Source organism: Mirounga leonina, unplaced genomic scaffold (assembly GCF_011800145.1).
Source record: "Mirounga leonina isolate KUSES-001 unplaced genomic scaffold, KU_Mleo_1.0 Mir_176, whole genome shotgun sequence".
Taxonomy (NCBI): domain Eukaryota; kingdom Metazoa; phylum Chordata; class Mammalia; order Carnivora; family Phocidae; genus Mirounga; species Mirounga leonina.
Genome location: NW_023270454.1, coordinates 8,686,673 through 8,701,288, shown reverse-complemented (window position 1 = coordinate 8,701,288; position 14,616 = coordinate 8,686,673). Strand labels below are relative to the sequence as shown.

The 14,616-nt window shown below is 38.8% G+C and overlaps 1 protein-coding gene across 4 annotated transcripts in view; it reads right to left on the bottom strand.

Moving 5' to 3' along the window:
* EXTL3 (exostosin like glycosyltransferase 3) overlaps nucleotides 1–14,616 on the bottom strand; it is a 155,622-nt gene that overhangs the window by 126,363 nt on the left and 14,643 nt on the right. The window lies entirely within an intron of this gene.

The following is a 14,616-nucleotide window of genomic DNA, read 5'->3' as shown; positions in this document are numbered from 1 at the left end:
AATCAAATATGGGGGTGCTAACTGCTAGGATAAATGAGGCAGAAGAGAGAATCAGTGATATAGAAGACCAAATGATGGAAAATAAAGAAGCTGAGAAAAAGAGAGATAAACAACTACTGGATCACGAGGGCAGAATTCGAGAGATAAGTGATACCATAAGACGAAACAACATTAGAATAATTGGGATCCCAGAAGAAGAAGAAAGAGAGAGAGGGGCAGAAGGTATAATGGAGCAAATTATAGCAGAGAACTTCCCTAATTTGGGGAAGGAAACAGGCATCAAAATCCAGGAAGCACAGAGAACCCCTCTCAAAATCAATAAAAATAGGTCAACACGCCGACATCTCATAGTAAAACTTACGAGTCTCAGAGACAAAGAGAAAATCCTGAAAGCAGCTCGGGACAAGAGATCTGTAACCTACAAGGGTAGAAACATTAGATTGGCAACAGACCTATCCACAGACACCTGGCAGGCCAGAAAGGACTGGCATGATATATTCAGAGCACTAAATGAGAAAAATACGCAGCCAAGAATACTCTATCCAGCTAGGCTGTCATTGAAAATAGAAGGAGAGATAAAAAGCTTCCAGGACAAACAAAAACTAAAGGAATTTGCAAACACAAAACCAGCCCTACAAGAAATCTTGAAAGGGGTCCTCTAAGCAAGGAGAGACCTTAAAAGCAACATAGACCAGAAAGGAACACAGACAATATACAGTAACAGTCACCTTACAGGCAATACAATGGCACTAAATTCATATCTTTCAATAGTTATCCTGAATGTAAATGGGCTAAATGCCCCAATCAAAAGACACAGGCTATCAGATTGGATTTAAAACAAGACCCATCGATATGCTGTCTGCAAGAGACTCATCTTAGACCCAAAGACACCCCCAGATTGAAAGTGAGGGGATGGAAAACCATTTACCATGCTAATGGACACCAAAAGAAAGCTGGTGTGGCAAGCCTTATATCAGACAAATTAGATTTTAAACCAAAGACTGTAATAAGAGATGAGGAAGGACACTATATCCTACTTAAAGGGTCTATCCAACAAGAAGATCTAACAATTGTAAATATCTATGCCCCTAACATGGGAGCAGCCAATTATATAAGGCAATTAATAACAAAAGCAAAGAAACACATCGACAACAATACAATAATAGTGGGGGACGTTAACAACACCCTCACTGAAATGGACAGATCGTCTAAGCAAAAGATCAACAAGGAAATAAAGGCTTTAAATGACACACTGGACCAAATGGACTTCACAGATATATTCAGAACATTCCATCCAAAAGCAATGGAATACACATTCTTCTCTAGTGCCCATGAAACATTCTCCAGAATAGATCACATCCTAGGTCACAAATCAGGTCTCAACCGGTACCAAAAGATTGGGATCATTCCCTGCCTATTTTCAGACCGCAATGCTTTGAAACTAGAACTCAATCACAAGAGGAAAGTCGGAAAGAACTCAAATACATGGAGGCTAAAGAGCATCCTACTAAAGAATGAATGGGTCAACCAGGAAATTAAAGAAGAATTTAAAAAATTCATGGAAACAAATGAAAATGAAAACACAACTGTTCAAAATCTTTGGGATACAGCAAAGGCAGTCCTAAGAGGAAAGTATATAGCAATACAAGCCTTTCTCAAGAAACAAGAAAGGTCTCAAATACACAACCTAACCCTACACCTAAAGGAGCTGGAGAAAGAACAGCAAATAAAGCCTAAACCCAGCAGGAGAAGACAAATAATAAAGATCAGAACAGAAATCAATGAAATAGAAACCAAAAGAACAGTAGAACAGATCAACGAAACTAGGAGCTGGTTCTTTGAAAGAATTAACAAGATTGATAAACCCCTGGCCAGACTTATCAAAAAGAAAAGAGAAATGACCCAAATCAACAAAATCATGAATGAAAGAGGAGAGATCACAACCAACACCAAAGAAATACAAACAATTATACGAACATATTATGAGCAACTCTATGCCAGCAAATTAGATAAACTGGAAGAAATGGATGCATTCCTAGAGGTGTATCAACTACCAAAACTGAACCAGGAAGAAACAGAAAACCTGAACAGACCTATAACCACTAAGGAAACTGAAGCAGTCATCAAAAATCTCCCAACAAACAAAAGCCCAGGGCCAGATGGCTTCCCAGGGGTATTCTACCAAACATTTCAAGAAGAATTAATACCTGTTCTTCTGAAACTGTTCCAAAAAATAGAAATGGAAGGAAAACTTCCAAACTCATTTTAGGAGGCCACCATTACCTTGATCCCAAAACCAGACAAAGACCCCATCAAAAAGGAGAACTACAGACCAATATCCCTGATGAACATGGATGCAAAAATTCTCACCAAAATACTAGCCAATAGGATCCAACAGTACATTAAAAGGATTATTCACCACGACCAAGTGGGATTTATCCCTGGGCTGCAAGGTTGGTTCAACATCCGCAAATCAATCAACGTGATACAATACATTAACAAAAGAAAGAACAGGAATCATATGATCCTCTCAATAGATGAAGAAAAAGCATTTGACAAAGTACAGCATCCTTTCCTGATCAAAACTCTTCAGAGTATAGGCATAGAGGGTACATACCTCAATATCATAAGAGCCATCTATGAAAAACCTACAGCAAATATCATTCTCAATGGGGAAAAACTGAGAGCTTTCCCCCTAAGGTCAGGAACGCGGCAGGGATGTCCACTATCACCACTGCTATTCAACATAGTATTAGAAGTCCTAGCCACAGCAATCAGGCAACAAAAAGAAATCAAAGGCATCCAAGTTGGCAAAGAAAAAGTCAAACTCTCACTCTTTGCAGATGATATGATACTTTATGTGGAAAACCCAAAAGACTCCACCCCAAAACTGCTAGAACTCATACAGGAATTCAGTAAAGTGGCAGGATATAAAATCAATGCACAGAAATCAGTGGCATTCCCATACACCAACAACAAGACAGAAGAAAGAGAAATTAAGGAGTCGATCCCATTTACAATTGCTCTCAAAACCATAAGATACCTAGGAATAAATCTAACCAAGGAGGCAAAGGATCTGTACTCAGAAAACTATAAAATACTCATGAAAGATATTGAGGAAGACACAAAGAAATGGAAAAACGTTCCATGCTCATGGATGGGAAGAACAAATACTGTGAAGATGTCAATGCTACCTAGAGCAATCTACACTTTCAATGCAATCCCCATCAAAATACCATCCACTTTTTTCAAAGAAATGGAACAAATAATCCTAAAATTTGTATGGAACCAGAAAAGACCCCAAATAGCCAGAGGAATGTTGAAAAAGAAAAGCAAAGCTGGCGGCATCACAATTCCGGACTTCCAGCTCTATTACAAAGCTGTCATCATCAAGACAGTATGGTACTGGCACAAAAACAGACACATAGATCAATGGAACAGAATAGAGAGCCCAGAAATGGACCCTCAACTCTATGGTCAACTCATCTTTGACAAAGCAGGAAAGAATGTCCAATGGAAAAAAGACAGTCTCTTCAACAAATGGTGTTGGGAAAACTGGATAGCCACATGCCGAAGAATGAAACCAGACCATTTCCTTACACCACACACAAAAATAGACTCCAAATGGTTGAAAGACCTAAATGTGAGACAGGAGTCCATCCAAATCCTAAAGGAGAACACAGGCAGCAACCTCTTTGACCTCAGCCACAGCAACTTCTTCCTAGAAACATCGCCAAAGGCAAGGGAAGCAAGGGCAAAAATGAACTATTGGGACTTCATCAAGATAAAAAGCTTTTGCACAGCCAAAGAAACAGTCAACAAAACCAAAAGACAACCAACAGAATGGGAGAAGATATTTGCAAATGACATATCAGATAAAGGGCTAGTATCCAAAATCTATGAAGAATTTATCAAACTCAACACCCAAAGGACAAAGAATCCAATCAAGAAATGGGCAGAAGACATGAACAGACAGTTTTCCAAAGAAGACATCCAAATGGCCAACAGACACATGAAAAAGTGCTCAACATCGCTCGGCATCAGGGAAATACAAATCAAAACCTCAATGAGATACCACCTCACACCAGTCAGAATGGCTAAAATTAACAAGTCAGGAAATGACAGATGTTGGTGGGGATGCAGAGAAAGGGGAACCCTCCTACACTGTTGGTGGAATGCAAGCTGGTGCAGCCACTCTGGAAAACAGTGTGGAGGTTCCTCAAAAAGTTGAAAATATAGCTACCCTACCACCCAGCAATTGCACTACTGGGTATTTACCCCAAAGATACAAAAGTAGAGATCCAAAGGGGTACATGCACCCCAATGTTTATAGCAGCAATGTCCACAATAGCCAAACTGTGGAAAGAGCCTTGATGTCCATCGACAGATGAATGGATAAAGAAGATGTGGTATATATACACAATGGAATATTATGCAGCCATCAAAAGGAATGAAATCTTGCCATTTGCTACGACATGGATGGAACTGGAGGGTATTATGCTGAGTGAAATAAGTCAATCAGAGAAAGACATGTATCATATGACCTCACTGATATGAGGAATTCTTAATCTCAGGAAACAAACTGAGGGTTGCTGGAGTGGGGGGTGGGGTGGGAGGGATGGGGTGGCTGGTTGATAGACACTGGGGAGGGTATGTGCTCTGGTAAGCTCTGTGAATTGTGCAAGACTGTTGAATCTCAGATCTGTACCTCTGAAACAAATAATGCAATATATGTTAATAAAAAAAAAAAGAAGAAGGTAGCAGGAGGGGAAGAATGAAGGGGGGAAATCAGAGGGGTAGACAAACCATGAGAGACGATGGACTCTGAAAAACAAACTAAGGGTTCTAGAGGGGAGGAGGGTGGGGGGATGGGTTAGCCTGGTGATGGGTATTAAAGAGGGCACGTTCTGCATGGAGCACTGGGTGTTATGCACAAACAATGAATCATGGAACACTACATCTAAAACCAGTGATGTAATGTATGGGGATTAACATAACAATAAAAAATTTTTTAAAAAAAGAACCACAAACAAAAAAGGCTCAGCAGGTTGCAGAAAATATGTATACGATGCATCCTTTTGTTTATGAGGGAAAAATAAGAATGCAGAATATATTTGTATTTGCTTTAATATTCATAACTAAACTCTAGGTGAATACACACAGAAACGAAAAGCTGAGACCAGCAGTGAGTTGAGGGAGGGTGAAAAGAGGGTGATAGGGAAGGAAAGGAAGGAGACTTTTGTTGCCTAAAAGGGCATAGATCTATTTTGAACCATGTGAGGGTCTTTCTATTCAAAACAACTAAGAAGAGAATAATGTAAAAATACCCTCCCAGGAGGCCCAGCAGAATGAGGATGAGGCTGGTTTTCACGGGACCCGTCCTCGTCCTGTGTTGGGCATGGACTTAGCGTTGGCCAGCTCTGTGAACAGCAGGGAAAATGAAAGGGACCGAGAGCACATAGTTTCTGCATGGCAGCACAGGATTTTTTCTACTGGTGCCATCATGTCTGAGGCCTCTGAGCCCCTGCCCAGCTGAAATCCTTCCCCGCCTGGTGCCTCTCCTTCCCCAGAGCCTGGATCCCACCCCTCCCTGCCTGCCTTGTTGCCAGGAGGCTCATGCCCAGCCATCCTCATCAGTTACCAGAATCCTCAAGCAGCTGGCTTTAATTTTTGCTATGGGAGGGTAGAAGCGGGAGGGCAGGGTCGATGAAGTAAATTTCTATTAAGGGAAGAGTAAAGTGCAGGAGGTCAGAGTCTGGGACAGATGCCTGGCTGGCTGCCAAGTCAAGCTTAGAAACTACTCCCCAAAGATACCAGAGAAATCTGCCCAAATGGGAATGCTGCTGGCTTCAAGTCATGTAATCACGGGTAATTTTTTTTTCTGGTCTTTAGGCTTTGATGTGCTTTCCAATTTAATTTTTATTTTAAAATTCTTAGGATTTTATTTATTTATTTGAGAGAGAGAGCACAAGAAGGGGGAGGGACAGAGGGAGAAGCAGGCTTCCCACTGAGCAGGAAGCCTGATGCAGGGCTCAATCCTGGGACCCTGGGATCATGACCTGAGCCAAAGGCAGATGCTTAACCGACTGAGCCGCCCAGGTGCCCCTCCAGTTTTATTTTTAAATGAGCATAGATTACTCTTAGAAAACAAAAAATACTGCACACAATGTGAAAGATGTATATATTAAAAACCAAACCACCATTCTTACATAGTTCAGAAACTTTGAAAGATAAAGAAAGGCAGCTCAAATGGGCAGCATAAGAATTTCACAGCTGTAGGGGCACCGGGCTGACTCAGTCAGTAGAGCATGTGACTCTTAACCTTGGGGTCGCGAGTTCAAGCCCCATGTTGGGCATAGAACCTTACCTAAAAAAATAAATAATAAAATAAAATACAATTTCAAAAAAAAGAATTTTACAGTTGGAAACAGTAAAAACAAGACTACTATATTTAAAAAAAAAATTTTCCTATAATGCTGAACATGTTACCTGACTGAATGTCAGTGTGACCTGCCTAGCCAGCCTGGGCAGAGTGGAACTGTCCATGGTTCCAGGGCAGGAAAGGGCAATCATTTAAGAGATGGCTGCATCAGTCCTAGGTCTCCAGGCCACAGATGGTGCCCCCTCTGTCTTACTCTCACTGGGTTTGAAACTCAGTATCTCGCTCTTCGAACTCAAATGATGATGATGGTCCTATTCATCTCAGAACCTTAACAAATACATTTTGAAAGTTGGCCAGTTTTTCTATCCGCTCCTTATTAATCATGGGAAACATAAGCTAATCTTCAAATTACTTGAGTAAGTTTGGGCATAGTTGAGGCTAACAAAGTTTCGTTCCATTTAAAAAACAGTTCTATTTAAAAGAAAGTCAGTAAAATTACACGGAACATCGAGCCCCTCAATACTTGAAAAAAAAAAAATAGAGTGGACCTTGATGTTTGCAAGGGATCTATCCTAAACCCTCCCTGAATCCCAAAAGTGAGAACTATGCTATCACATAAAACTTCCCCCTTTATTAGTCTTTTGATTATAAATGATAGGCACTCAAATGACAGAAAAGATAGTGTCTTGGAGGACAGAATTCAAGGAATGGCTAGACAACAAAATCTTAAAAGACAGGGGTGCAGTAGGCGACCACAAGAACAGGACCCAGGGACACATACACCAGCAAGACTCTGTCCATCTCCCATTTATCCTTCTCCACACAAGCCATGTTCATTGCCTGCTCCACATAGTTGGAAATACAGCCACTGAAAGGTTGGCAAGTATCACCACTGGCAAGGAGTTGCTCAAATGTTTTTCTGGTTTTAAGTTCAAATATGAGAAGAGTCTTTGACTGACCAGCAACGGTCAGGTGTCCACCCTGGACCAATGAGAGATAAAAGCATGGCAGTTCCTTCTAGAATCATGTGGTTGAAGTGAAGAACACCTGATCTCAATACTCAGAAGGTGCTAGACAGACCAAAATAAACAAACAAACAAACAAACAAAAACAGAGGGCTATTACACTCCAGTACAAAAGTGTATTCTAAAACTCAAAAACATAAATGACATTTCAACCTTTATGGGAGTCCTTTTTTATTTTTTATGCAGCAAAGCTGCAGTGGGATAAAGAGGTTGGGCCTTTGCCTGGGCGCTCTCAGAAGCTAAGATCCTCCCTCCCATATACCAGCCTCATAGCACACACAATTCAAGATCATTCCACCTTAGCTCAATCCAAACTGCTATGTGTCATGGACTTCTGACTCCTCACAGATGGTAAATTATAAATAACAAGGGTCTAGAATGCCTCAGAGAAAAGCATTTTTAATGGCAGGTGCTTCTCTGAAATGAATAGATAATATAAAAAGGCAGAATGGTTCTCAATGACCCTGTATTCTGACTCATCTGACACCACCTGCTCCTTCCCACCCACTCAATCACCAACTAACTCCTATTGTTTCTACGTCAATAGCAACCCTCCCTTTAGTCCCTTCCCCTTGTTCTTCCACTGTCCTGGTTCAGGACATTATAACCAGGTTAAATCATTCTATAAATAGTAGAAAGAGAAATACGATGCCTGGAGTCTTGTTTGCCAAATACCTCTTGAGGAATAAATGATTTTTAGTCCCAAAGTTTAAGATTAATGAAGACTAGGAAAATGACAAGAGCATGGGTGTTGGAATGAAATTGCTCTGGTCTGACCCAGCCCTGTCACTTACTCTCTGCTTGACCACTGCCAGTTATTCAATCCCTCTGAGGCTGATTTTCTTATAAAATTGGCATAATAATATTTGTCTTGTAGACTTATTGTAAAAATTAAAACAGGTGACAGATTTCAAATTGCCCAGAATATTAAGGGAATATTTCATATTTGCTTCTGACATTAGAAGACTCGTGCTGAACTTACAGAGGTCAATAAGCAAATGCAAGGGAATGCAGATGCCAGAGACTAAATCTGCTCCCCTCCTCCCGTCTTGCTATGGCTCACAAAGAACTGCCATTTTTTCCTCTAAGCCTGAAAGGTCTGACTAAATAGTAACTCTTGGTTTTCCCTGTTAAGCACTGCTTTGATGCAGAATAGTTATGTGAACTGTTTCTTGGGACTGGGTATAGCTAGACTCTGTATTTAAGGAGACAGAAAAGTTTGAGAAAACTAATTCCTGAAGGTTTTAGTAAAATTTGAGTAATTTAAGTCATTTTCACAGCATATTGTGGACTTAATGATAGGGTGGGGGTGGAGGGTGTGGCATGTGCCAGTAAGTTTAAATGTTTGAAGGATGAGACAGAAGATAGGGCTTTGGATCAAACACCTGGAGTATTTCATCCTATATTATTATATGATAGAGATTGCAATGGGAATATGATGATAGAAGATGGAATTAGAGGGGCGCCTGGGTGGCTCGGTCATCAAGCATCTGCCTCCGGCTCAGGTCATGATCCCAGGGTCCTGGGATCGAGCCCTGCGTCGGGCTCCCTGCTCTGTGGGGAGCCTGCTTCTCCCTCTCCCACTCCCCCTGCTTGTGTTCCCTCTCTCGCTGTGTCTCTCTCTGTCAAATAAATAAATAAAAATCTTTAAAAATTAAAAAAAAAAGAAGATGGAATTAGAGAAGATTTTGCAGTATTGAACATGGATTCAACAAGAAAAATCTTCCTGAAAAAAATTTTTTTTTTGTTTTAATCAAATTCAACATAGAAGAAACTAATCTCTTGTGACCTACTGAGGATAATGAGGTCAACAAAATCTCCCGAGAATCTGTAAACCAGAGAAGTTTTTATTTCTTTTTCCTTATTCCTAAAAGATCATCACTAGGGAAACCAATTCTGGTGCTAAAAGTAATACTATGTTGCTTTCTCCCATGTTAGGTAACATTTATCAGACTTTACATCTCAGGAAAAACCTCTTCTGTTGTATTATAGAGATTTGCTACTATCTTCCTAGCAAGTATCAGCAAACAACCAACATAAGTAATCTGTGAAAAGAAAATGTGAAACACTCTAGAAAAAAAGTAAAGATCTACATAAATAGAAAAACAGCCCATTTTCATGGATTAGAAGATTTAATGTTGTTAAGACGATACTACTACCCAAAGCAACACATAAATTCAATGTAGTCTCTATCAAAATCCCAAGGATCTTTTATTTGAAATGGAAAAACCCATCCTAAAAACTCGTATAGAATTTCAAGGGACCCAGAATAGCCAAAATAACCTTGAAAAAGAAGAACAAAGTTAAAAGATTCATGCCACTTGATTTCAAAACTTATTATAAAACCACAGTAATCAAAACTGTAGTGCTGGAATAAGAATAGACATATAGACCAATGGAATAAAATTTAGAGCCTAGCAATAAACCCCCAGATGTATGGTCAGTTGATGTTGATAAGGGTGCCAAGACCTCTCAAAAATGAAAGAACAATCTCTTCAAAAAATGATGCTGGGAAAACCAGATATCCACATGCAAAAGAATGAAGTTGACCCTTACTTTATACCATTTATAAAAATTAAGTCAAAGTGAATGAGAGACCTAAATTTAAGAGCTAATACTATAAAACTCTTAGAAGAAAACATAGGGGCATATTTGTATGACCTTGGGTTTGGCAGTGGTTTCTTAAATATGATATCAAGAACATAGACAACACAAGAAAAAAATAGATAAACTGGACTTCACAAAAATTTAAAACTTCTGTGCATCAAAAGACACTATCAAGAGAGTGAAAAGACAACCCACAGAATAGGAGAGAATATTTGCAAATCATACATCCAATACAAGTTTAATATTCAGAATAAAGAACTCCTAAAATTCAACAGCACAAAAACAAACAACGCAGTCTTAAAATGGGCAAAGGGAGAGGTAGAAGTGAGGGGGATAAATAGGTGGGACACTGAGGATTTGGGGGCAGCAAAATTATTCTAGATGCTACTATGATGGTGGATATATGTCATTATACATTTATCAAATACATTTACACCTCTGATGTAAACTATAAACTTTGGATGATTATGAAGCATTCGTATAGGTTCACTGATTGTAACACATGTACCTCTCTGACACTAAATTAGCTGATTCTAAAATCTAATATAAAAAACTAAGAATAACAAAAAATAATTTTGAACAAAGTGAAAACAACCTAGTCCCCCTCTCCCTATGAGATATCAAGATGTAAAAAATGTTACAGTATGTAGGCAGTGTTATACTGGCCCAGGAATAGACATCTAGATCAATCAACCAAAGAAGCCCCCAAACGAACCCAACTGTATGGAAACTTGGTTTCAGACAGATATAACAGATCAGTGGAGAAAGAACAGACTATACAATAAAGGTGCTGGACCAATTGATGAGTCTGTATGGAAGAAAAAGAAAAATGGATCCCTAACTGATACCAACCGCAGAATAAATTCTAGATGGATTACATGATTAATGTGAACATCAAAACTTGAAAACAATTTTAGAAAAAAATACACATATGATTTTGGAGTGGGAGAGAAAACATTTTTAAATAATACTTGAAAACACAATAAAGATTGTGAAATCATTGACTACCTTCAAATTAAACTTGTCTGTATACTGAAATACCCCATAAACAAAGCAAAAGACAAGCAAGAGACGTGGAGATCCCTGAACAATGCATGACAGGTAAAAGATCAGTAACCACTCTGAGAAACAAACAGGGTTTTAGAGAGGAGGCGGGGAGGGGGATTGGTTAGCCTGGTGATGGGTATTAAGGAGGGCACGTACTGCATGGAGCACTGGGTGTTATACGAAAACAATGGATCGTGGATCACCACATCAAAAACTAATGATGTACGGTGACTAACATAACATAATAAAATTAAAAAAAAAAAAAAAGATCAGTAACCAGAATATACAGTGAACTACTTCCACCAACAAGAAAGAGAATAACATGACAGACAAAAAAACCAAGAGTATGAACAAATAATTCAACAAAGAGGAGACACAAATGGCCAATAACCACATGAAAAAATGTTCAGCATCATTATAAGGTAAATACAAACCATTAATGAGAGATCATTTCACATGCATCAGATCCGCAAAAAAAAAAAAAAAATTTAAAAATCAGACAAGAGTAAGCACAACTAAGCGCAGAAGCAAAAACTGTCACATACACCATCAACTGGTACAATCAGTATGGAGAGAAATTTGGCCAAATCAGTGTGCATTCACAATGACCCAGCATTGCAGCTCTAGACAAACATGCTAGAGAAACTCCCACCCATGTGGACAAGGACACAGCTATAAGAATGTGCCTCAGAGCGTCATGTGTAAGTGTATTTATCCACGCATTTATATGTAGCAAGTGACGGGACAAAAGCATGCACCATAATGATAATTTGGAACAGTGGTGGCCTCTTGGAAGGGAGGGAGGGAGGAAAGAGAAACTGGGGAGAGGTACACAGGGGGTTTTTAGCTACATTCATATTTTTTATTTAAAAAAAAGCAACTGGAACAAAAAGGCAAAATGTGAAGATTTGACCAAACAGTTGTGAGTACATGATGTTCTTTACACTTCTCTAAATCCTTGAAATATTTCATCATAATAATTTTTGAAATTCTAGCGATAGTTATCTAACATGGCTTTGAGGACATGAACATTCCAGATAGTTGGGCAACTGCAGAGGAGGAGAGATATTCAGAGCTGGAGGAGCCAGGAAATGTAGATGATGCAACACCAAGAGATACAAATCGGAAGCATCAACTCTTTGTTTGCCTCCTGGGAGGATGATCAGCATCAAGGGAATCCCCCTGGGAATCTCCCCCAGACACCCTCCATGTGCCTCTCTCAAGGCTGCATCTTGACTTCTCTCTCCCGCTAATTGTGACCCCTTTTCTACACATGGAGAGGAGTCATTTATTCCTTCCCAGCATTTCCTGCAGAGATAATTAAGTATTTTAATACAAAATAAGGGAAACTCAAATGTCGTTTCCTTGCAGCTCCTACTGCAGAGCAAAAAGTGTTGGCAAGAATATGAAGAAGGAACCATAAGCAAAAAATGAATGACTCACCAAGTGAAGGCAGGAAGGTGTGGTGGTTAAGTGGGTTTGAATACCAACTCCTCTACTTATTTGCTGACTTAATTTATTACATCTCTGATGCTCAGTTTCCAAACCAGCAAATAACAACAATAATTCCTACCTCACATGGTTAATGAGAAAATAAGGTTATATATAAAAACCACTTACACAGTGGCTGGCACATGACATATTAATAGTAATAATAGAAATTCTTATTATCAATAACCACGGGTTGGACTACATTGTATTTAATCTTTGCATTTGCTAGAATGTTAACTCCACAGTAACAGGAGAGTCTGTTTTGTCTCTTTTGTTCACTGATGTGACCCAAGCACCTAGAACTCTGGCCCATACTAAATAATAAATGTTTGTAGAATGAATGAATGTGAATCGCAGTATTTGGCACATATTAGGCACTTAATAGTTACTATTTATTGAGAGCTTACTATGTACCTGGCATTATACATTTTGTATCTCCTTTAATCCCTACAACAACAATGTATTATACTATCCCTTTTATACATGAGGAAGCTGAGGCCCAGAGAAATTAACTTGCTTCCCCAACCTCACAGAGTTAAAGGGAAGAGCCAGGATTTGAATCCAGACTGTCAATTTTCAGATATTTGTTGAATTCATTAATAAGTAATGGCTCAGAATTAACTTGGCAATTTAGTGCATGTTCAGAATAGTTAGGGTAAGAATGACAAGTTACTCTGGGTGGCCAGGTGAATTCTTATGAAATTTACAAGAAATTGGTTACTCCTTTTTTTTTTTAAGATTTTATTTATTTATTTGTCAGAGAGAGAGACAGAGCACAAGCAGGGAGATCGGCAGGCAGAGGGAGAAGCAGGCTCCCCGCTGAGCATGGAGCCCAATGTGAGACTCGATCCCAGGACCCTGGGATCATGACCTGAGCCGAAGGCAGCCGCTTAACCGACTGAGCCACCCAGGCGTCCCTAAATTGGTTACTCTTAATTTAGTATTTATTATGTGTATCTATGTTCTAGTCCAGGAGTAGAGCCCAATAATATTTCCAATATCTCTGCTGGGGTAGTAATGAGGAAGTCCTCCACATTTTGCAGAGAGAGTCATTGGACAAAAAGTTGAAAAAGAAATGTCCCAAGGTTATAAGGAGAATTAATAAGTAAACTAGAAATAAAACCCAAGCCACCTGCTCTCTTCTCACAAGACTCCAACTAACATAGCTACTGATTTGGAATCCACTGCATCTAGGAAAGAACGGTATCAAGGCAAGAAAGTAAAATAAACCCTTCCCTATTCATAAGACCTCAAATATTTCCATATTTATTTATAACCAATTACTTCTCAAGAAAAAGGTCATATAAAATAACTTTATAGAAATTTATTGTAGAAAAGTTTAAAACACGGATAAAAATTAATTTCATTACATATAATCTTTGTTTATCCTCCTAGTCATTTTTGCATATTTCTCTTCTACAAAAATGGGATGAAACTGTACATACTTTATAGCTTACATTTTTCCAATTAATAAAGTGTAACTATCTTTATATGTCAGTAAATACATCATTTTTAACTAAGGAATCCCCTTGTATTTATATGTTAAGTCCCCATGGCTCAAAATTCAAGTTGTTTCTAATTCACCTCCATTATAAACAAGGCTGAGCTGAACATGTTAGAACTAAATCTTTTTGCATGTGTTTAATTATTTTCATAGGATAGATTTCCAGAAGTAGACTTGCTAGGTCAAAGGGTTGCACTTGGAATTTTTAAATTTAAGCACGAACATCTGTTTTAAATATATCTTATTTAAACTTGTCTTTCACTTCATTTTTAGTTTCTTTTTTAGTATCAAGAACTACAAATACATGCCAAGCCCCGATAGAGACCGGTTGATTGAACATCTCCTTATATATTCCATTTCTCTCTCTCCTTTTTGGAAGAAATAGTGTCTGCAAGTTTAAAAGAAGGAAGTAAAGATGAAAACAAAACAATAATGTTGACCCAGAGTAAGAAAGACTAGTTGATAGTACCGTCTCTTCTCAAATAGGAATAATAAAAGTGCATGGCCAGTCAAGAAGGAAGGAAGGAAGGAAGGAAGGAAGGAAGGAAGGAAGGAAGGAA